General features: G+C 40.4%; 1 long non-coding RNA gene across 1 annotated transcript in view; it reads right to left on the bottom strand.

The window, feature by feature from the left end:
• LOC122225495 overlaps positions 1–24,899 on the bottom strand; it is a 67,768-nt gene extending 42,869 nt beyond the window's left edge. Inside the window, exon 1 of the long non-coding RNA XR_006205209.1 lies at positions 24,859–24,899. This is a non-coding gene — a long non-coding RNA (uncharacterized LOC122225495). The remainder of the gene's footprint in view (positions 1–24,858) is intronic.
• Between the last annotated feature and the right edge of the window lie 705 nt (positions 24,900–25,604).

The following is a 25,604-nucleotide window of genomic DNA, read 5'->3' as shown; positions in this document are numbered from 1 at the left end:
AGGGGCATATATAACCTTCTTTTATTGTGTCAGCCTACAGGCATCCTTGATCTCAATTGGTGTGAATTTCATTTAATTGCCAAACTGTGGGAAGATGCAAGGTAGATTCTGTGATTTTCATCCCTATTCACACTTTCTTTTCCTCTTGAAGCTGAACATGTGTAACCAGCAGACCTCTCTAATTCTCATGGCTAGCCTCTAATTAGTTATAATTCAGCTACCATCCTGCTTTAAATTTCAGGTCAATATTGGTAATTGGCCCGCATGCTTTCTTTATTTTTCCAGTTGGAAATTTCTTTTACCAGTGATAGTGCTGATGATGTTGGCAATAACAAGGTAATTATGGGCAAAATAATAGTGGAATAAATGCAAAATGGGAGCTTCAGAAAGTTGCCTCAATTTAAAGGCTGATCTTGAAGGACATTTCATGTTTTCTAGTGGCCAAAAAATGTTTGATATTTTCTGGGAAGAGGTTTACATTTTTAATCACCATCTAAATGTTGCCTGAAATTGGAGTCTTATATTAATCTCGTTGCTCTAAAAGCACCTATAGCGAGGCACCTGGGTGGCTTAGTCAGTTAAGTGTCTGACTTCGGTTCCAGTCGTGACCTCACGGTTTGTGAGTTTGAGCCCCGTGTTGGGCTCTATGCTGACAGCTCAGAGCCTGGAGCCTGTTTTGGATTCTGTTTCCCTCTCTCTCTGCCCCTTCCATGCTCACGCTTTGTCTCTGTCTCTCTGTCTCTCTCTGTCTCTTTCTCTCTCTCAAAAATAAATAAACATTAAAAAAAATCTTAAAAAAGCACCAGTAGCCATATTTTCCTTTGGTGCTAGTTCAGTTCATTTACAATGATTCACTCATTCTGTCCTTGATTAAATAGCATAAGAACACTGGCATCACTGGATGTCGGAGGTAGCCAAAACTACGGAAGCAGAATTGTATGACATACCAGAATTTGAAGCAAGCTATTTGGAAACAGTTCACTTGATTAGTTCATATACGGGTCTTAGAATCACTGAAGGGCAATCTGGGATTATCTGTAAATCTCAAGGTGGATAAATGCTCTCTGGTGGTAGGCAGGAACTAGATAGAGTAAGAAGTTGCCTTGTTACACAGCATTTAACTTATGTTTTTCTCCCCACTGTTTGGATTATGTCTACATACCACAGAAGTGTTGATTTAGCTCATCTATATATCAGCTTTCCTATATGTTCTAGGCTCCAGGGATATAGCAATAAACAAAATAGAGTCATTTCTTGCAAGGGGAATATATTCTAGCCATGAGGGCAGACAATAGACATACAGCAAATAAATAATTTCAGAAGCACATGCTGTGATTACGATGAAAGAGGTGAATGTTTCACATGAATGTCAAGGTGGGGCTTCTTTATAGGGTAATGAAGGTCTCTTCAGGAGTAACCACTGGAGTTGGGATCTTAATGATAAGAAGAGAACACCTTGCCAGGATTTGGAGAATGAATCTCGCAAACTTAAGGAAAAACTGGCAATGAGCCCTTGCAATCAAAACAAACCAGATACGCTGTGTGACAGAAGTAATGTCAGTATGACAATTGTGTTGCAAGTGAGCAGAGGGTGGTGGGAAGTAAGGGCCAGGTTTTGGAGGCCTTGCAGATTTTAATAAGGGTTGGATTTCACCCCAAGTATAGTGGGAAGGAGAGGGTTTAAAGCTTGAGGAATACTTTGTTGACAGAGCAATGATTCAAAGACTATTGAATTGGTCCTGGGGAGAGATGCCAGTGGTCCACACTAGGGTAGAAGAGTGGAGAAGGTTAGCAGTGGTTGGATTTGGGATATATTTTGGAGGGCTGGATACAAATGCGAAGCAAAGTCAGGATGACTCATAGGTTTGGGAGATGGTTGGGTCTGTGAGTGGACTGATAGGCAGAAATGAAGATGGAAATCAATAGTTGTCCGCTGGCCGTGTTCAGTGTAAGATGCCCATTTGATATCCTGATGATGATGCCAAGTAGGAGTTGGATAAAAGAAGATAGAATTCAGTGGAGTGGTCTAGCCTGTGGAAATATATCCTTGATCTATGGGTTGCATTTGAAACACTGGAACTGGATGAGATCACAAAGGAGGAGGGGGTGTAAGGAGAGAAGGGCTGAGGACATGATCCTGTAAACACTGAAATATTTTACAGATTTTGTAGAAGGATCCAGTAATGGAGCTTAGGAAAAAAAAGTAATATAGTAGGAAAACTAGGAAAATGTTGATCACAGAAGTCAAGAGAATAAAATGATGAGAGGAGTGCCTGGGTGGCTCAGTCAGTTAAGCATCCAACTCTTGATTTTGGTTCAGGTCACGATCTCACAGTTGATAAGACTGAGTGCTGTGTCTGGTTCTGCACTGACAGTGTGGAGCCTGCTTGGGTTTCTCTCTCCCTCTCTCTGCCCCTCTCTCTGATCATGCTTTCTCTTGCTCTTTCTCAAAATAAATTAATAAACTTTAAAAAAATGATGAGAGAAGAATGTCCTCGGTCATGGTATGTACTACTGAATGTCAAGACAGAACTGTCCACTCTGAAAACTCCTTCCTCTTGTGAGGATGCAGACTTTGACACCTTCAATCGGTGGTGATCTGTATCATAAGCCTGAGCTGACGTGCCACTAGGTGACCGATGTGCCTTCCCCTCTCTGACAGATTTCAGTGCTTCATCTTTACATCCTACCAATCTCCACAGAACTTCATCAAACTACAGAGACATGCTAACATTTTTTGAGGGGAGAAAATTCAGAGGAAGAAAGGGCTCCCAAACTATTTTATGAACAGGAAAACGAAGACCTTGAAAAGCTGAGGATTGTTTGAGCTCAGCACTCCTATCACGGCGTCCTCATTGCAAATCCAGCGGCAAACAGTTTGCCATCTTCCTGTGAGGAAAGCAGGTAGCGGGATAAACACACTCCTATTTCCCTCTATTCTCAAAGTGCACACGGTCAGTCCTTATAATTAAGCCCAAGGTGTGCAAATTGGAGGGAAGGCTGGTGGTTGTCTCTGCTCAGGGAAGTTGAGGAATGGACTCTGGACACCAAGCAACTAGAGCTTCACTGTGACTCAGAAAGACGAGCCTGAGGCCAGGACATCATGATGTCTTTCCTCTTTTTCTTAAGAAAAGAAGAACCAGGAGTCACACAATAAAACTCTAAATTCCGTAGTATCAGCATTCCCAGCCTGTGGGGTTTCTTGGTTTAACTTAGAGCAACTGCCGAGTCTTGATGGGGAGAATATGGAAAGGCCTCTGAGAGACTCAGTTTTAAAAAGAACTCTTACTGGCCAAGCTCCTCCCTCCAAGGGGAGGTGAGCTGACCCCTTTTGACGTAGCTGATCATTGTTGAATAGGAAAGGGAAGACTATGGCTGAACATCTTCCGTCCAGAGGAAACCAATTAACTCAGTTACGTCCATCTAGTCATTATAATAAAATTCAAAAATCGAGCACTCAGGTTTTCAAAAAATGCCCTAGAGTTGAGATCCATTTGTTCTCTCTTACTCCTTTTACTGACTCGGAACGCTATTGTTTGAGATGTGCTGGAAGGTCCTCAATTTCCCCTCCAAACCACACTGGTACAGAAGGAAGATCAGTCTCCCCAAGGGAAGCTGATGGCTTGGTGATTGGGTGAAGAGCACAGCTAACACTATGTGCTTTGTCCATTCTTTCTGCCATGGCCTCTGGCTCTGTGCTGGATTCCTTGACCCGTACGGACGCTTTAATGGAGGATTCCGCAATACGGCTCATGAAAACTCACAGAGCTCTGCCTGCCACTTAGCAAGGACTCAACGCCCATCGCCATAAAAGAATGCTTAAAATAGCAAATGAAAAACAGTTTTCCTACTAGGGTATGGGGAACAAAAACAGAACATTTGAAACAGGATATTGGAGGGAAATGCATTTCTCAGTGTAAAATCTTCAGGCAGGTTGAAGTTCTTACAATCATAAAGTGGGGTGAAGAAATGGATTTGAAATAAGAGACTCCATCATCTGAATATAATTAGTGTCCCAGGCAAAAATTTCCTAAGACCAGGATTTATTATCTCTAAGTAGGAATAATTACATGGAAGCAAGAAGCACTACCTAATGACTGGGCATCGCTTACTCTAGAAGCATACATTAAGCACATGCTGCATGCATAGCACTGTCTTTTAAGCATGACTGAGTCCAGCAGAAGTATGTTTTTGATCTGATACTATGATTAGGGAAAGAATTGTTTGGTTGAAAATCAATTGCATTGGCTACCCACCACCCTGTGAGCTTAAAATCTGAAAAATAATTTTTTTTCCTTTTATTTCTGTTCCTCTCTTGGAATGACTTTAAATGTCAAATTTTGTCTCAGGAGCAGTGGGGGTTTCATTTGCAGTATCCGTGACACAAAAACTTCACAAGAAATGCTAAAACACATTAATGGAATCAGGAGAACGCTATGGGCATTTTTGTGTACTTCTAATGGAATACCTTTCTCATTTTCTTTTTTCAGAAGTGAAACAAATGGCATAAAACCGAGACATTGATATTATTATATAATGGTAGAACAGGCAGGGAAACGAATTAACAAGATCCGTACTCTCAATCCATTTTAAAATTAAGTCTCACGCTGGGAGTTAACTATGGTTTTTAGAGTTTTCTCTAAAACTATGGTTTTTAGAGTGTATCAGAGTTTTTCAACCTCGACACTTACCGACATTTTGGGTCAGACAATTCTCTGTTGTGGGGAATGTCCTGTGGGTTGTGGGATGTTCAGCAGCATCTCTGGGCTCCCCTCACCAGGTAGAGGAGCTCTCCAGCGTGACAACAACTGCCTCCATCTCCAGATACTGCCTAAGGTATCTGGGTTCAAAATCATTCCCTTCTCCCCCATCCCCATTGAGAACCTCTGCTGTGTATTGATGCCTGACAGAAAGCGAATCCTGAGTCACTACTGGCTGTAAGAGCAAACTCTGAGTTTCATATACCACAGTTGCCTAAGTTAAACCAAGAAATCACACAGGCTGGGAAGGATGACACTATCGAATTTATAGTTTTATTGTGTGACTCCTGCGTTTCTTTGCCTAAGATGGGGCCATTACCTCCTATTCTCCAACTTTTCATGGAAAAGAAGTAGCATTCCTTAAACACTGGGATTTCGCCAGCTTCAAAATCGGGGATGATAATTAAATGTGAAAGAAAGGGAGAGATCAAAAACCACAAAAATGAAATTTTGAGAGAAAACAATGCTGAGAAATTAGAAAGATATTTGGAAAAGGGACAGAGGAAACTGGAGATTTCTTTTCAAAGGAGTCCCCACACTCCGGGAGTACATTCCTTCTGAATGTTAATTACAGTCTTTACCTTGGCATTTTGCTCTCATATCAGGGAAGCAATTACTGGCCTAATTCAAATTCATAGCAGCCATTAACAATGAACAAACAGATACATTATTTTAATTCCATTTGCTGCTTCCTTTCTGCTGATGTATTGACCCATGAAGCTTTGACTGGATGTCCTGTAATTGGCATTTGGCAAAGGCTGCTATCATCATCATCCTTTTCATATATGAGTATTTATTAAGCATATATTGCATATATAATACCTTGCAAGGGCAGGCCGCTTAAAGACCACAGGCCAGAAATAGCCTTTGCTTTTATAGAATTTATGTCATTATGCCTTCATTTTTTTAGATAAAATTTTCGTGTGTGTGTGTGGGTGTGTTTGGAAGGGTCAAGGTGAATACCAATATGCTCACAGGATTATTATTTCTTAACTTAAATATCATTTCTCACCATTCTCAGGATATTATTTCAATCATATATAAGTTTATTCTGGGCTCAATAACACCATTTATATCAGAATCCAAAGCAAGATCTCACAATGTGATATAGTTAATAAAAAGGGGAAAACAAGAGAAATAGCTCTCAAATGGAGTAATCTATCACGCTTTTCCCATAATTTCCTATTCTTTCTTGAGTCAATGACTTCTTTTATCATAGCGCTCTACAATATCCTTTTCCTTCCCCTTAGTTTTGCACACTGACATGATTTTTATGTTTTGATTTGGAGGTATTTTACATGTGCCTGGTCATTTGCTTCCTTTTCCTTCTTCAGGGCCATTCAATGTCATTGTCTTGTGTCCCAAGACGTCAGGCCTTACATCAATTAATTGGTTTGGCTAGAAACAGTGCCTGAAGCCCTAAGCACCATGTAAATCCCAAGAGCTGTGGGCAAGTCACCTTCCTGGGTCTCATTTCCTCATCTACAAGGTGAGATGATGGGAGCCTAAAGTCTTCCAGCTCTGAGATTTAATTTCTATATTTATTTAAACATATGTTCATTATAGAAACATGATCCTATGTTTCCCAGCTGGTGGACTTAGCCAGTGCTATGAGATACGGTGCAGCCAGGAGATCTCACTTAATAATGCGCTGATGCCTTCCTCTTTTATGCCTTTTGGTTTTGCTCTCTGATTTAAATGCTCCGTGTTTTCATGACTTCACTCTCTCAAGTCAGCTCCAAAAGCATAAGATGTGAAATCCTACCCATTCCTTTGGTTGAATACATGTATTTAAGTTCATAAGGATTATGTTCACGTCCCTGACGTCCTCTACATAGGATCAAGCAAAGTGCAAATTTAGATGCTTAGTAATAGTGGATTTAAACTCATAATCCAAATGTTACTAAAGACAAATTTATAAAGGCTACGTTGTGCAAAGTTTGCTTTTAGAAAGTTTAGAAGTTTGCCTCACTGATTCTTGAGGCAAGTCATTTACATGGTTGATCAGCTCTGACGGGGAGGGACTGTTTTCTTTATGTGAACCAAAGGTCTGCCTCCCTGTACTCTACCCACTTTTTCTAATTTGCCTCTATCTTAACAAGGAATGCATCTCACATTGTCATCGTTCAAGTGTTTAATGATAATTGTCATATTACCATTATGTGACATAAACTGCATTCAACTGACCAATTTTTCCTATCTTAAATAAAGGAAAGAAATCTATTCTCACCCTGCCTGACATAATCAAAAGCCCCTAATAGTATCAGATGGCTAGGCTTTTGCTGACATTTAATAAGTGTCTGCAGATTGAAGGTACACACTCCACTGGAGAATTTCTAGATCAAATTGTACACTGATTATAGAGTCTGGCTTCTGTAATTAGCACCCTAAAATTGAGTTATTATTTATATTGCCACTAAAGCATTGTACTCAAAGAACTGGAATTTCAAGTGAATTTGAATATTTAACTCAGATTGATAAAGTAGGGGTAAGCCAATCACCCTCAAAGTCAGAGTTCACGATTTTGGTATTTACTTCAAAGACTGAGGTTCTACTAAAAAAACGGACTAGATTTTGGAAGATAAAAGGCTGGGTCCCAGGCCATTCTGGAACAGTTACTTTCCAAATTATAAAATTAAAGGCTTTCTGAGTTTTTTTTTTTGGTGTTTTCATCTGCTTTATCTTCTCTCTTTCAATTTAGTAGAAGACACAGAGGGTATCTTTGGTTGGCTAACAAATCTACCTGCTTCAAGTTTTGGTAAAAGTTAAAGTTGTAAAATATAGGTGAAGAAAGCTCACTGGACTATGTATCTGTAAGTGTGAATAACATTCTTTTTAAAAAATGTTTATTTATTTATTTTGAGAGAGAGCATGAGCAGGGCAGGGGCAAGGAGAGGGGGAGAGAGAATCCCAAGCAGGTTCTGCACTGACAGCAGGGCTCAGACTCATGAAACTGTGAGATCATGACCTGAGCTGAGATCAAGAGTCAGACGCTTAACTCACTGAGCCACCCAGGTGCTCCTTGAGTATTATTCTTGACTCTACTACTAACTAGTATGGCCTTTGACAATTCACTTGAGTTCTTTGGATCTTAAGGTTCTTAATACTTAATCTGAGAGGATCTAGTTGAGTAGCATTAAGACCCAACTATCCACTCATGCTCAACAGTAATATGTGGAAGGAAGGATTTTAAACTACTTGAGAATTTTATCTATTTTTAATTTTTTAAAATGTTTATTTTTGAGAGACAGAGAGACAGAACGTGAGTGGGGCAGGGGGCAAAGAGTGAGGAACACACAGAACCCAGAGCAGGCTCCAGGCTCTGAGCTGTCAGCACAGAGCCCAACATGGGACTCAAACTCGCCAACTATGAGATCATGACCTGAGCCAAAGTTGGAAGCTTAACCGACTGAGCCACCCAGGCACTCCACCTACTTGAGAATACCAGTGCCCTCTTGCTTCCCATTATCAGGAATAACTAAAGGTTTGTTGCATTTGGTTGGGCACCTCCTAGTATGATTTCGTTACCTTCTTTTTATACCATGTTGAGGCCTATGTCTTTTATTACTGTGGAGGCAAATGTTCCAAATGCTGTGAGTCCAGTATGAAACTGATGGGTTGAGGTTGATAACAGGATGGCAATTTCTTTGAGGTCTTGGTTATGGGATTGGTCCTAGTTAAGTCTGGGCTCCATTCTCCTAAAAGATCTGGTTGGGGATGGAGACCTGGGTAGAGTTTTCTCTCCGCTATCTCTACAATTGTTTACATGGAAGGCCCTCCTTCCATTTTGGTTGAATTGAACTCAGATGAATTAATGGTAACTCCCAACAGAAAAGCTTTTGTTACTTGTTACTATTACCTTATTCCTAAAGGGGTAATCCATTTAGATAAAGCTAATTTCAGTATTTGAAAACATTTAATGGCTTCTAGAATTCAACATGTGCATAGGTAGTCACAGAGTTCTCTCTAGATTTTAAAGTTGTGAGAGTTGACCAAGCTAAATACCTAGATAATTGAAAAAGAAAAAAGAATTGTGTGTGTTGGGTTTGCCATTCTAATAAGAGAAGACTGACCACAGGACAAACATTGACTTGTGTCTTGTGATAGATAACATTATTCTTTTCTGCATAACGTTTTGGCAAAATTTATAAGCAACTTATGTAAATGAATACAATTTGTAATTACATCCGCACAGCCAATCCAAGTTTTTAACAGTTACTCGTTTGCTCAATTTTCTTATATCTACAATCAGTGCCAGTGTCACTAATTTTTCTTGATTTCTTATTTCACAGGCTAGTTCCCCTTCTTTTGCTTTCCCCCCTCCCCTCCGTCAACATGATTTTTATCATTTGATAAGCACATCCGATTCTTTGGAAAAGTTGAGGTGTAAGGGCCCATGCACACCCTTTTCGTTCCCATCCTCAAGTATTCTGAAGGCTGGAGGGCTTCCTTCAGACGCTCTGAGTTAAGATGCTGTAAAGTGGACACTGATGTAGGCTGGTGAGATGGGCTGGAGGGACACCCGGATAGAGTGGTGGTGATACGAACAGAGACAGGAAGGATGCAAGATTCCCCTGCATCACTGACCTCCATCCACTCATTCATCCACCCACTCTCTCAGTGAACAAAAACATGGTGACCGTCTACTTTGTGCCAGGTACTGTCTTAGGTAATAGAATAAAGATGCATAAGCAAACATATTCCTGTCTTCATAGAGCATGTGCTTTACATGGAGGATACCATGAAAACGACATGATTTATTATTATCAGGAAAGGTGCACATAGAAGGGATTCCAGCCCTAGCTTAGCTTCTTGGAGGAAGAGACATCTACTCTGTCAGAAACCTGTCAGAAACCTGGAATAGCCAGAGGTGGGTGGGGACAGATAGAGGAGAGAGGACTGCTCCAGACTGACAGAACATCCTGAATAAATGGCAAATTAAGGAAATTTAAAACAGTTAAAGGTAATTCATCCTGATTTTAGCAGGGGAGTAACAGGAGAAAGCCAAGAAGCTTTGGGGGGAAAATATGAGCACATACTCTTTTCTGATCTTCTAAGTGCTGAGTGAGTGAGAGGCTTGAGGCTCCACTTTGGATTGTTTTGTATAACGTCAGGTAGAGCTCCTCTACCCTGTACTGCCATTACTCCCCCAGCCCCAACTTGACATTTAAACACAGCCTTTCATTACAGAGCAGGCATTACATGTTTTAAATGCAAATGCTTTAGAGGGTTTCCCCGTTGCTAAGGAAAAGTCTTGCTATGAGTCTTTCCAGTTTCTTAGAGGGAAGGGGGCAGACTTCCGTACTGCCATGAGTTCAGGGATGCTGAGCCATTGGAGAAAGGAGAAGAAAACGGGTATCACACATTCACATGAGAGCCTCACACATTCACATGAGAACCTCACACATTTATTTTGTGACTTGATGTTCTTTCATGCAAGAATCTGGAGGGAAGTGGGGTTGGTAAAGAGAAGATAATATATAAGCTTTTTCGTCTCTGCTAGGATGGGCTGGGAGGGCACTTTAATGGGGATGCTGGTACTCTTTTACCATTAGATACCGTGATCACCATTAAAACTTCTCTCTCTGTGGATAAGAGCCTGTGCTGGGAGCCAGTAGACACGATGCACTGGTCATCAGAGACAGGTGGCAAGATGACAGAGATAGCAATGTGCCTGCCTGAGAGTTAACTAAGCCCAAACGTTTCAACAAAAAAATCTCACAGAGATACCAGAGACTATACTCCATCACTACAATGCTGATGATCAGCCTTTTAATTTTGTAGTTTGAAATAAAGTACCCCTTGATGTATATTTGATTATTAATTATTATATTATTGTTCATTATTTCTGAAAAGTAATAACATGTTTAATAAAAATCTGAGCTACAATAATGAAAATCATTTAGATAATTTCGAGTATTTCAACCTCCTGAGGACTTCAATTTGATTTCTAAAATACAGTAGAAACTTACTAATTCAGACTAATGACAGAGAGCCCCATTGTGAATTACCAAATTTTGCAGATGAGTGGGTATGCAAACAGAGAGAAAAAAATCAAGGAAAGTAAATCACGCAATATGCTTTATCCATTTGTTTTGACAATGGTAGCTCAGACTTAACAGTCTATGATAAAACTGTCCTGTATATCAGTAAATGTATTGTCGCTTGTTTCATAAAGATGATGAAGTCTTGGTAATCAGAAATCTCACCATAGAACTCAGACATTAAATCTTTGCTCAGAGATAGCTTTGGGACTGCAGGGGTTTCAAATAATTATCTAGCTTACAAAGTACTGAAGCGAGTTCCACTGTAAAAGCAAAGTGAGGACAGAGGTAAGATATTTTAATCCATCTTATGGTTGCCATTTAGTGTTCCTATAATATTTTTCTCTGCGATCACCTATCTTTTGAGGCAGAAGAGACCTCATCATATACATTCTCTTGCCCAACCTTCTAGTCTATTACACTGCTGTATTGATTACGATTTTATGATTTTTCCTTCAAGAAAGAGGGAGGCCCAGCTTAATTACACGCAATTCTCCCTTGTCTGAGAAAGGGCTACACATTTTTACGTGTGGAGTAAGACCCAGGCCCTGGGGTAATGTTGGGATTCGGAATCTAACACACCTCGATTTTTATTACCCATCATTTTCTGTTACCTCCTTCTCTTCTCCCTTCTATTAATCTTGATGAATGGTTCTCAGCCCTGGCTGTCCTGAACCACCTGGGGAGCTATTTAAACACTCCATTCCCCACGTGCAGACATTCTGCCTTAATTGATGATTGAGAGCCACCGAGAAACCGTAGTTGAGAGGACCCATGCAGAACTATGCTTTTATCTTCAGTGTTATAGTCTGTGTCCTTCTGAACCCTCAGCGTGGGAAGTGTAGATCTCAGGGTAGGGTAGGGCCAGGCTGGCCGTCGGGCGGCGCTATAGATTAGAAGGGCGAGCTGGGCAGCAGCATGCTGGGTTTGAATTCTCAGCCCATCACTTACTAGCTGTGCCGCAAACTGAAATTTACTTAACATCTCTCTCCTCAGGTCTCCTCACCTGTCAAATGTGGATAATAAAACCGTCGTCTATAGAGTTGTGATAAAACGAGTTAATATACACCGAGGGTTTAGAACAGTTCCCAGTACACGGCAAGAACTGTGAACTTGCTCAGTGTTATTCAAAGGGGACCCAGAGGGCAAGGACAGAGGAGGAAAAAGGCATCGCTTCCCAAGGCCTGTGGGTTCTGAAAAGATGATGCTGGGCCCCACAGGAGACAGCAGAATGGCTGAGAGCTGTCAGGGAGAACAGGATGGCCCTTTGGGTAGGCACCGTAAATGGTCTGAAATGGAGTGAGTTCTATAGGCTCTTCCATTTTATACCTAGTTGGGGAAAGAAAACTTATGTGAAAAAAAGGGTCAAGGGAATACAATTGCTTGTATTGAAAGGGAGGTATATTTGAGCTCTAATAAATTCTGTTCATCCCCCAAACAGATCTGAATCTTTTTTTTTTTTCTTCTTTTTTTAGAGGGAGGGCTAGCTCTTAAAATGCCTGCTTATCTGTAGAAGTCCCTATGGCAGAGATGTGATAAGCCCGGTTAAGCTGTCCCAAACACTGACACAGCTACAGCGATTCTTCTGGGTTGGCAGGGGTTGGGGTGGGCTGGGGAGGGGGCTCCTCAGCAGGGCTAAATTCCAAAGACTCACAGGTGAGAGACCCACAAAGGAGTGAGTCAGATGAAAAGGAAATTTCTGGCAAGAACGAAAAGTTAAGCACACCACCAGCATTCCTCTCTCTGAAGTGAAGCCCAGACTTATTGAGAATTTGTAAATTGTTCATTTTGGGACGAACACTTCCCCCTTCGGTGGCAAAATGTCCGTTTTGGGGGCTCTCCTTCCTGTTCCGTACCTTTCTGTTTTGAGCCAGGCAAGGCTCAGGGAAGAGAATACAAGTTTAACACTGGCTTAAGCCCAAACGAATTAGGGAAGCAAACCCGCTGCTCCCCTCAAAACTGAAACATTGCATACCAGAATCAAGTCAAAATGACTTCTGGATTGTCTGTTATTTGGGAATATCTGCACTGCGGCTCCTTCAATTACTGAGTCTAATTTGGAGTTGGCTGCAGGTTTAAGTACTTTTAGCAGGAGAAGTTCATGAGTCATTCAGACTAAATCTAATTCATTTGTACAGTATTTCTCGGGCAAAGGTGGGTAGCTAGGGATTCACCTAAGTACGGACAAGAGGAAAACTGCAGTGTGAGGGACTTTCTAAAGGTCCCTAAGTGAGATGGCAGCTGAAATGGAAAATCGCATGCGGCTCTCCTCCTCTCCACCCCGTCCTGCCTCCTGGTCTGCCTTTGCTCGCCTGCTGGCAACTCCAACCCACCCCTACTCTCTCTCTGCACAAACGCGCGCCGGCTATTTGGGGGAAAACAGCCTGGTTCTAGCAGTGTTTACCTGTAGTATGTCTACATGCGTCTCCACATAGTGCACACCCTGTGAAAACCTGGAGACCGTGGTATTTGGATATAATTGAAAGGGCGCATGCTAATTTGGACCCTGTGACAGTGCCGTAACCAAGATTTGCAGTTGCAAACGGCTGACAACTCAGCTATTGGGTGAAAAGAGGGTGATGGGAATCTGATTTGATGGGATGACCCTTTCTGACATGGGAACAAAGAAACCTGCATATCTATTTTTAACCAGGCTCTGGAGACTTCCAGTAATTGACATTTGGAGCTGAGGCTCATACTTGTCCCAGTTCCTGGGGATATTTGCATCTTACTCTGTGTTTGGGTTTTGTCTGTCTAGTCCTTCTGAGCAGGTTGGGAAGCGGCATTAGTGTCTTCAGTGGCAGAAGGCTCACAAAGGCCCTCCTCCTGCACCAGCTCCCTGAAGTCTGCCTTCATCCCGTCTGGCTGGGGCTTCAAACCTGGAGCCTGATGTTTTCAGTTCCAGGAAAATTGCAAACACTACTCGGAGCGTTTATGAGTTGTTTTACCTGAGTGCCACTGATAAGCTAAGTTTTTGCTTCATGGTTGTTATTTATGGGGGTAGGAGAAAGGGAGACATCAAGGTCGCATCCTTGAGTTGAGGTACAGCAGAAGCAATGAATGAAGCCAGAACTCGGTAGTTAGGGCTTCGTGCAAATTTTTCTCAAACAAGGTAGCGATCAGATTATAAAATTGCGAAGTCTGGGAATTTGGTTTTTGGGTTTTCCCTTGGTCTCCCTTTCCTTTCTCCATGGTGTTGGTCATTTTACCCATCTATATTCCTATATGTGGGTTTTATTCTACCTCTTGCTAAACAAAACAAAACCTCTTCCTATGAAAGAGAATGATGGATCCACACTGAGGTATAATGGACAAATGGGCTTCATGTGCTACTTCTCAGAGCACACGTTTGTTTTATGTTATGTTATTTCATTTTATTTTAATTTTAGCATTTTAATAGGGATAAAGCCTTTAGGCAAAAGGAGTAAACCTTTTGTTTGGGGATTCCAGATATCTAGCAGGGGCCATATTTTCAGTTTAAGGTAGAGGTTGGAGTTTTCTTATTTCTCCTGGAATTATTAAAATGTCAACATTTAACTACTGAGATGCAGTTTCTCTCTGTAAGACCAGTCTCCCCTAAGATGAAAGTAAGAAGAGCATGAAATCTGGAAATATTTTGATGACACCGTTCTCTTCTTCTAATCAGTCACCAGCGCCGTTATTTGGAAAGCGCAAATCTCTTCACTCCAATTGAAAGTCAGGAGCAGTTTATAATGGCTCTTAGAATAGAGATCAAAACCCTTGGGAAGGTTGGCAAGGCCGCAGGAGATTCCAGCCTTCTGTGGCAACCCGGCTCCTTCATTTTCCGGAGCTCCCCCGACCTTCCACAGGGCTTCTTCCAGTTCCCCAACTATGCAAAATCCAGTGGACCTCAGACAACCTCCTCCACACCAGTCCCTCCTTCCTCTGCATGAGAGATCACCCTCACCTCTCACCTCCTCTCCATTCCCCAGCCCGCCCTGTCTCTCTAGATGACTACAAATCACCCTGCAGATAGTGGAACAAATGTCACTTCCTCAGGGAATATTTTAATGACCAGGTCGCATCTACTTGTGATCTTATCCATTACAGGCGCTGAGACAATTTGCAATTATATATCTGTTTGTGCCATTATTTACTAGGTGTCTAAGTGTCTGTTTCCACAAGGACATAGCTGCATATGAATCATTTACCACTGATGTGCCCATCTCTCGCACACTGCCTGGCTCCCGGGTGCACTAAGTAGCAGTTATGATATCAAGGAGCTGGTAGATTAGGGGCATCTGGGTGGCTCAGTCGGTTAAGTGTCCAACTCTTGGCTTTAGACTCAGGTTATGATCTCATGGTTGTGGGTTCAAGCCCTGCATTGGGCTGTAAGCTGATGGTGTAGAGCCTTCTTGGGATTCTCTTTTTCCCCCTCTCTCTGCCCCTCTGCCACTCTCTCTCTCTCTTTCTCTCTCTCTCAAACAAATAAACTTAAAAAATATTTTTTTAAAAAAGAACTGGTAAATTATAGCAAACTCTTAAAGTTTTCTAGAAATTTTCTATCTTGATTGAATGATCATCATTATAGTTTAATGATCGAAAAAAACTTAACTGGAGTTGTCTTCAAAACATGTATTATTTTCTTAGGTAAGTCTGATATACGTATGTGTGTATGTTTATACACAAATAAATGTGCAGCATAATTGGGATAATATTTAATTTCTCAAAGGATCCTTTGTATCTTCCATCATATTTTCTTTTCAAAAAAATCTTTGTGAATAAAGTAAGGCATTTTACTTTGAAAAAATTAAGATATCTTAATTTTATATATATATAATATATATATCTTATAGCAAGATACATATCTTACTATAGTAATAGTAGATATATTCTATAGTATATAGTATATATAGTAATATATATAGTATTTGGGATATAGTGTATATAGTAGTGTATATACATACACACTACAGTATATAGTATATTTCTACCATAGCATATAATAGATATATAATATACTAGTATATATAATACCCTAATGCATAGTGTATATAGCACATAATATATATTACACTATAGTATGTATCTCATATACTATATAACATGCATATAGCATATACACTGTATCTACACTAATTTACTAGTACATAATACAGAATACATAATCATTATGTATTCTATATAGATGTTGTATATATAATAGATATACAAATTTACCAGCATGTTACATATATTTATGAAAAGCCACACTGTAGGCTAGTAGCAAAGACAGAATTCATTACTGACTTATATAATCAAGAGTGATGGTTAAGATGGTGATGACTCTATGTGGGTGTTGTTGAAAAGCCTGACTCTAGACAACCCTTCCTTCCGTGTTGGCGTGTGTGAAAATGGATCCTTAATTTTTGCACTGTCTTCTGCTGTTTGCTTATGATAATAAATAGTTGGATGCTTTGAGAAGTCTTTCATTGCTGACTTTTCTGTAAAGTGAAAGGAAATAAAACAGTAGTCAGTCAGGAAGCAGCTCAGCCCAGAATGTGTTTGCTGCATGAGCACATTATTGGACCAGAGCCCCAGACCTACAGTTCATTGAGGATGCTCCTCCACTATTTGGACTATTGTCCTGAAAACTAAAGGACACATAATTTTAAGAAAGGCATATGGTCTTCTTTTCAGGTACATGGGATTAGGAAGAACAACAACAACAAAAGAGTTACGTGTGTGTATCATTTACTTTGCCTTAAGGACTTTGCTCAGTACTTCCATAAGTTTTATCTCGCTTTCTCTCTGTCTGTCTCTCTCTCTCTCTTTTTTTTTTTTTTTTAAGTAGGCTTCTCAACCAGTGTGGAGCCCAGTGCAGAGCCCAGAGCAGAGCCCAGGGTCGAGCATGAACCCATGACCCCAAGACCAAGACTGGAGCTGAGATCAAGAGTCATATGCTCAACCGACTGAGCCACCCAGACACCCTGCTTTATGTCTCTTATTTAACTCTCCGTGTATCCTGAGAGATATATGTATTATTAATGACATAGCAGAAAAGTCAGTTAATTTGCATAATGTCACAGAAGTGGCCTGATTTGTGGAACTGTTCTACCACTCTGAGCTCTGTGAATCAATTCCATTGGCTTAAGATCTTCTCCTGAAGGCCTTTTTCCAGTTAAAGTGAGTATTCCACTGTAGATTTACCGTCCTATTAGATAGTTTCTAGGATCTATGAAATGATATGGCTGGTGTCATGTCAGGGCTTGTGGTTACCATGCCAGCCATCAGGGATGCCTAGAGAGCTGGTCTGTATACCGCTCCCAGTTCTTTAAAAAAAAATTTTTTTTAATGTTTACTCATTTTTGAGAGAGAGAGAGAGAGAGAGAGAGAGAGCATAAGCGGGAGAGGGGCAGAGACAGAGGGATACAAAGAATCTACAGCAGGCTCCAGGCTGTCAGCACAGGGCCCAACACAGGGCTCAAACACACGAACTGCAAGATCATGACCTGAGCCAAAGTCAGACGCTCAACCGACTGAGCCTTCCAGGCACCCCTCCAGCTCCTAGTTCTTAACAAGCCCCAAGCAGTGCTTTGGAGCATTCTTAATGGGATGGGTTTCCTGTGGTCCTCTTTCTTTGCAGTGGACAGCTATCATCCAACAGCTGCTTTGGTAATCCATCATCAATTCTCTACACCCTGGTCCTGTTAGAAACATCTTATAAACAACCAATACCATGTTGGCAATTCCCAGGCCCTGGTGTCGCTCCTGTCTTGCTATTTATTAAGCCCTACAATCATTTTTTATACTCAACTTCCTCCCAAACCCAGATTGGATGCTAGCTCCAGGCGGATGGCTATTTCTTTGCCTTGTTCGAAGGCAAGATGTTGTAATAACACGTCCTGGTCATGATTTTAAGCACCTTAAATATATTTTATTACATAATCCATAAAACCACACTGTGAGATAGGAAATACTGAAATTCTCCATTTTTTCTGAAAAAGAAACTAAGACAACAAAACAAGTTTTCTTAAGGACACACAGCTGGTAGGAGGTTGAGCTGAAGTTTTTGTCTCCAGGTGTTCTGTCTTATCTGAACTAATGCCAACCAATCCACACTGACAGGGCACCTGATGGGTGCAGTTGGACATTCTTGACTCAGTTTTCTACTTCTATTTTAAAGACATTTTTAAAAATGTTTATTATTTTGACAGAGACAGAGCATGAGCAGGGGAGGGGCGGAGAGAGAGGGAGACACAGAATTCAAAGCAGGCTCCAGGCTGTGAGCTGTCAGCACAGAGTCTGACGTGGGGCTCGGACCCATGAATCATGAGATCATGACCTGAGCCCAAGTCAGATGCTCAACCAACTGAGTCGCCCAGGTACCCCTCAGTTTTCAACTTTTATTTTGGCAAATCAGTATACCATATGTAGCGTGCTGCTGTGGCATAGAGATGGATGACTCTTGCTTAAAGATACACAGATAATTTTAATAAGACAGAATTGGAAGACAGGAAACATGCTTTGTATAACACAAGCCTCAGGCACAAGGGGATTTTAGACTGGAGCACCTCATGCCCTGGAGGGTGACACCTGCTGCTCAGACATGGGAACGAGCCGGTCAAGTTACAAAGGGACAAGGTTCTGGGAATTTCAAGTGTGAGGTCAGAGACTCTTCTGCCATGGAGGAAACCCATAAAGTCTCAGAGGGTAACGAAGAAGTGGAGAGAATTCAGAATTTGGAGGAATGATGGAGAAACTGCAGAAGCGATCAGAGACCATGGGTCCTAGAGACTGTGAGTGCACATCATACCTCCCGCTCACTGAGCTAGTCACTATTTAAACCTCATTCTCAATCCTGTCTACTCTGACTCCTGCCATGGGACTCTGTCTGGTGTTTGGATTATTATCAACCCGGGAAATATTTTCTGTGGGATTTCATATTTGATTTCAATCATATTTGATTTGATCTGATTTTAAATTCAGTAGAAAAATGTTATGTATATGTATATAGAGATAATTTTGTTAGAATATATGTATTTCAATGAATCTGTAGCATAATGTGGAACCGACTTTCACTTCTGTTTAAAATCTTCGGCTGAATACAGGGTTTTCTTTGCAGACATTAGGGAACACACTCAGTTATTTACTAATCTGGGGTCCTTGGCAAATCTGTCTTGTGCCATGGTGATTTCCATGGCTTTCTTAGGTATTTGCGTAGGAGCAAATTCATGGTCATAAAACCATCCTCGAGCAACTTTGTTAATATCTTTAGCCTATGTGTTAAAAAACATTTCACAGTAATATGAAGTACATTCACATACTAGTTTTGGTTTTTCATGTTATGATCTTATTCAATATACTCTTTTGACCTAAAATAGCAAAAGTGATAAAAGATCATGGCCCTCCAAAAGGAGACCATTTGTTTTCTTAAAACCAAGTATAGCATCATGGATTAGTCTTAAGGTATTGATTCAATTTTTAGGGAAGCTAGATGCTATAAATATTATAAAGGTGCCATGAATACCTACTTGTCAGGGAGCAATGCACCCTGGACTTTCTCCATCCTGGACATGCAGCAAATATCCTATTGGCTGATATAAAGTCAGCGGTAAATTTGGGAATATAGTTAGCCACAAACAGGGGGAGTCTGGGCAGGATCTGGGCAGCACAGAAGAGGAGTGATGATAATCTATTGGCATCTCTCTTGCTGAGTGTGGTCATCGGGACACATCTTTGAAATCTCATGGCATTGCTTCTCTGTTCTCTATGTGGAAAAGCAGTTCGGTCTGATCATAAATGAGCATACCGTCTCCTACCTCACAGGGTTCCCCACGCTGAAGTTACAGGGCCTACTGTTCTCATCTTGAGAAAAGAACAATTAGTATATCTGCTGAAATGTTGAAATGAAAGGAATGCAGGGAAAATATCTCCAAATAAAAAACCTCAGCGTGAGCACAACAAAGCAAATTCTCACAACTCAGGGAATTTTGATAAATGTGTTCACGAGCCTTATAAATGTAGCAGCCATGGGTGCCCCTGCCGGGAATATGTGGCTTAGAAAGAACAACCCTAAAAGTTTTAGATGTTGAACCACAAGTTAGAATGGAAGAAATAATTTTGCTTTCTGGTCCTTTGAGAAGGAAATCTACCTGGTCCTTTTGGCAGAAATTCCCAGACATTCTAGCTACTCTGATCATTTGTTTCCCTCCTGCTTCAGGTAGCAAACTGCCAGTGGATGGGGGCGAGAAAATGTTGGGGTAAGAGAAATTATGTAAATGTTGCATTCCAGCAAGACAAATTTCAATCCCTTGAGCTCTTTTAAATGGTATGAATTCTAGAAATAAGACACAAAATTTAACCTTTTCATGCTAATAATGATTTCATAAAGCAAAACTCGTTAGTAACGGTGACAAATATGAAGTTCTATTGAACATTTAAATTCCAGAATATCAGCGAATGCCCCAGGGAGATATTTACCCAGCCAATGACTTTCTGATGTTATTAAGAAGTAATTTATTCAAGAAAGTCTCCATTCATGAGTTTACATAAGAACAATATCTACTTTACAAGGGCTTGTGTTCTCAGTATAGCGCATACCTAATTTACAATGACTTTTGGTTAAAATTTTCATTAGGTTGGTTCAATAGTATTTGATAATTTTAATTTAGTTTTATGAGATCCCAGGTTCCCATTTATAGGAAGGGAAAATGAATGCAGAGGAAATAAATTTTTAAAGAGCAAATTTATCTCTCAAATGAGCTCTGCTAATTTCAGCAGTAAATCTCAGGTGGAGGAAAGTTAACCTTTAGTATTTCTCTGGCAGTCCTTTTGGGCATAGTCTATGGGCATCCTTTAAAAAGCAGCTTAGGCCCACAGCATCACAGTGCTTTGCAACTATGCCGATATTTGCAGTGATTCTCTAAGAGACTCTTTTGTAAAATACCAAAATGGAAAAGGCACTCCAGCGTTTAAAGCATAGGGTGTTTTCATGGGGCTGAGCACAGGAAAAGGAATAGGCATAAATCAGGCCCAAGAAAGCAGAACCAAAGTAGATGAGAAGTGAATGCTACAGGTTTCTGAAACAAGGGTTAAGGACTACACAATTACCAGATGTCAGGAATTTAGGTAGGATGGCCATTATTCAAGCTGTAGTCAAGAATGTGAAATTGGGGCAGACACAGTCCCAAATACAGGACGAGAAAGCCACCTCATGGGGCCAGTCATGGGAGGATGGACCAACCCTGATAACGTGATGGGGAGTTTGCTCTGCTTAATTGGAGAAGGGATGAGTTAACAAGAGGTTGTGATACCCATGTGTGTGTGTACCTCCCCCCCCCCCCACACACAGAAAGTTAAGGTTTCTTTAGCAACTAGTTTTTCTGTTAACACTAACTGATTTACTCTTCCATGGGGACAGCTCCAAACTCTTTTCCAGCTAATCAGCAAATAGCATAGGGCCATGCGAAGCGAAACGCTCCCTCCATCTTATCAACAAATTGCCAATGAGGAAGCAAGTCTAAACTTTCACAATATTATCCCCATGTTGACAGAGGGATTGTAGATAAAATTCCCCATCACATCATGCAGCGAGGTCCTGAAAATGTAACCATGGTTTGCATGGACTACTGGAACAGCTGTGGGTGCAAACGACTACAGAAGGCAATCTAGTCCCTGCCCTGCCACTACCATTCTGAACTGGACTCTTTCCTCCCATTCTTCCCCTCCCCAGTAGGGAGAGGACTGTTAAGCATTTATTCAATGAGTTTGATCAATGTAGAAAACCAAGCTAGATCATTCACCTTCTACATGTCAGTTTTTATTTACTGAAGGCTCACTTTACTCTTTACCCGACTCATGCAAATGTCCATGGTCTACTAGGAAACAGACTATTTTCATATTCACACCCAGAACAGTCTTCTGTTCATCAGTAGGGGTTCTGGGCTATAAAGTCTGTCTCTGATCAAGTCAGGATTCAAATGAACATCAGCTAATTTTTTTAGGTCTTGGCACCTGAAACATCTCTTCTTCTTCTTTTTTAAGTGTTCTTTTTTAAATGTTTATCTATTTTGAGAGAGACAGAGAAAAAAAGTGAGAGGGAGAGAGAGGGAGAGAGAGAGAGGGAGGACATAAGTGGGGTAGGGGCAGAGAGAGAGGGAGAGAGAATCTCAATCAGCTTCCACACTGTCAGTGCAGAGCCAGACTCAGGGCCTGATCTCATGAACCGTGAGATCATGATCTGAGCCAAAATCAAGAGCCAGATGCTTAGCTGACTGAGCCACCCAGGGCCCCATGAGACATCTTATAAAACCACTGAAACTAAAGTCAAAAGTCCTGTGTGTTAGATGTATACGGACTATACAGTCTGTCTAAAACACAGTCTGTTAGCATTAGAAGTAAATCTACAGAATATATTGTGTGTGATTGTCATTGTCATTATAAGTTACAGCTCTGCATTTTATAGTATATAATGAAATGGGATGATAAAAGTGACATCAGGCTTTGGATTCCAGTGTCTAAATCACCCATTTTATTCATAATTTGGCAGCTAAATGTCTTTTAAATACTGTGCAAAGTTTTATGATTCAATGTTTGCCTAAAGAATGGAAAGAAATGTGTTAAGCTGCATTGCTAAGTAGAATCAGACTGTACTGCATAAAACCATCAGAAGACAGGTGTTCGATCTAGTTTCTTTTGGCCTCTGAGAAGAGGAGTGCAGGGCCAAAATTTGAGCTGATCTATCTACCTCTGGACACCCCTTCCCCCAAGGATCATCAAATCCATGCGTTGCACTGAGCAAATTAAGAGTTGATCTGCTTTCCACTGCTGCATTCCATTTGTTCTGAAAACCCTCTCAACCTCTTCTTTTCTCCTAAGAGATTGATATTTTGGTCTCCAGTGGTCATTTGTGTTTAGCCTCCCGCCTTTTGTTAGCTTTGCTGTGACCAAAGAGAATTCATCAGTAGGTAGGAATCTTAACTCACAGTGGTTAAAGGCTCAGTGAAGTAGCTTCCAGTGCTATGAATATTAGGTGCCTGCTAGTTTTCTTGAAGATTCAGAAGCCCATGAATGTTGTTTCTCTGATTTCGGAGCTTCAAAGCAAGACATTCTATTCTTGTGATGGAAGGTGGCCTAATTTGACAAAGCACTCATTATTTGTGATTTTTATTTTACCTAACCCTCTGCCAATATAAAGGGCTTTCCATTCCCATCCCCTCTATCATTCATATTCCTGGTGCGACTGGTAAGAAGCATCTGCATCGAGTTTCTAGATTCACTTTGTTTTGACTCTGACTCCAATAAGTAATCATGGTCAGCCCTCACATTCATGGAGGAGAAACCCACTTTGCATTGAGACCCCCATGACTTAGGCAGACCTGTGAACGTCCTATTACTACCTAGAATGTTCACCCGTCTGTTGGATCATATTAAAGCAATCATAATTCTCTATTATCACTACTTTCTCCCTTTAGCCCAAGGCATGAATGCCATGCAATGTGTGAAAAATCACAACATGGATAAGTCCCCAAGATGCTATTAATCATTCCTCTAGGTACAGGAAGTTTGAGAGGGTCTTTTTCTTTGTTGTTGTTTGTTTGGTTTGGTTTGGTAAGAGTAGGAGGCCATGGAGGTAGAAATTATAAAAAGAGGTGGAGAAAGGGGACAAGAAAGAGCGAGAAGGAAAAGAAACTCCAGATCTCTGGAGACACTCTTGCCTAATGGCCTCTGCCTTTGGCTCTCTTTACAAAACTCTGGGGCTTGACAGGCTCTCAACTGGTTTTTTGCCACCCTCTCAATTAGAGAGGCTAATCCTAATATTAATGAACACTGCTGAACAATAAAATGTGTAAAATATCTTTCCTCTCATAACCAAGAGATCATACATGATCCAGATCATAACTACGATCCATGCAATGCATATGTATTTTAGGATTAAGTAACTTTTTCCTTTCCGATCTGTGGCTCTAAATCTGTGCCATATGTCACCTAACAAGGTATTTTCCATTATTCTTTTATTCAGTTCACTGCATTTTGTTCCTCTTGTCCCTTGAAAATTAGCCTGTCTGTAATCAGAAATCACTTCTATTCACAGTTCAGTGCCTCTACTGTAGATGTGGCAAATGCTTGTTTACCGGGCTGGTAATTGGATTAAAACATTGAAAAGAAACAGAAAAATGGAATGTGTTGAAAAAAAAAACAAACACAAGCATAAAATCAACAAAACCAAAACAAATTAAAAAGCTCTAATGAATAAAATGGCTATTAATAGAAATCATTTATCAGTAACAATGTTCCTGAGTTTGTGGTCCTCAATACTCAATGGAAATGATATTTAAAAACCTAAGAGAAAAAGGAAAAGGATTCTGAATAGCTTTACTGTAAGCATGACTTGAAAGTGGTTGATTAGTTTCTGTGTTCTTCTGGGGTGTCTTGAGACATGGGCAGTGTATAAATCTTCACAGGTCTGGATACAGAAATACCACAGTCAGGAAAGCACCTGTGTTAAGTTATTTAAGGGGACTTAATTATTCTTTCAAATTTGGACATTATTATTTTGATACTTGAAATCACAGAAACAAAAAAATAAGTATGACCTCTTTCCACAGAGCCTTGCTGAGTGGCATGAACAGGTGACTCTGATATTGACAGTCATTGGGTGTGGTGTGCCATTTTGTCAATTGAGGAGTGACAGGGTTGGTGTATAGTCAACTGTTTACAACCTAAAAACTATACCCATGTGCCTAATTTTCTGAACATTCTTCCAATAACCTTATTCAAAATATTTTAAGAGAAGCTAATGCTTTAAGAAAACAAAACACCTTGCAACAAAATAACCAAGAGTAGAATATGAAATCAACTAGTCATATAGGAATTTCAATATCCAACAACAGGTAGGTTTTTATATAAATGGGATCCAAAGAGACAAAGGATCAGACTCAATACTAAACAACATCCAGAAGAGAAAAATCCAAAGAGAAACAACAGCACTACTCTTATATTAGGAAGCAGAAATCAGATAAGCGAATCCATGTGATTAAGCCACCACCACTACCTTTAACAGGTGTCTTCAAGCAGTCCATCTTAAGCCTACAGAAGAAGGAAGCTCTTACCTGCCTTAGCTGGATAAGTCCTTTCTTTAGTTCTGTAGACCTGAAGATGAAAAAAAAAAAGAAATTAAGTTCAGTCCCTGAATTTGAGAAAGACATTCTATGCTAACATATCCTTAAAAAAATTGCTCACTTTTTTATTAAAAAAAGTTGCAGTGAAAGCAATGTATAACAAGCAAATGAGATGACTTTTCTGTGATTTGCTATTGCAGATTGCTCATTGTGCTCATGGACCTAAAGTGAAGGCAGAAGTGAAATTTACTTGTCAGGGACCTCTTCAATTCTCAGAGTAAAACGATAGCACTGCATTAATTGATTTCTGATTTCTGCCACATCTGTGTTGATGAGATTTTTATTAGAGTTTGTCTATATTACCTTGGGGATTTTGATGTCTGATGTTTACCTTTTATTTGATCCATATCAATTGAATTGGGGGCAGGAGGAAAATTAATGCCTTTCTTCTGCCATCAAAATTCTATCCAGGGACTTAATGTCAGAGATTATTATGGGAATCTGCTTGGTCTGTTTTACTTATGGTGTAAAATATAGAACATCAGCTAGTTATTCTGGTCCAATGCTCACTAAAATCCATTTACTATATGTAACATCATTTTTTTGGTCAGGCAATAAAAATTGGGTTCTGAAGTGTTTTATATGAGTTACAATTCATTTTTGTGATTGTCAGAGGTATAAGATTGATGAATTAGTGAGAGGTGAGGAGTATTCTATTATAAACAGAAAACCTGAAC

Source organism: Panthera leo, chromosome B4 (assembly GCF_018350215.1).
Source record: "Panthera leo isolate Ple1 chromosome B4, P.leo_Ple1_pat1.1, whole genome shotgun sequence".
NCBI classification, from domain to species: domain Eukaryota; kingdom Metazoa; phylum Chordata; class Mammalia; order Carnivora; family Felidae; genus Panthera; species Panthera leo.
The sequence above is the reverse complement of the archived record's forward strand: the minus strand, read 5'-3'. Positions and strand labels throughout refer to the sequence as shown.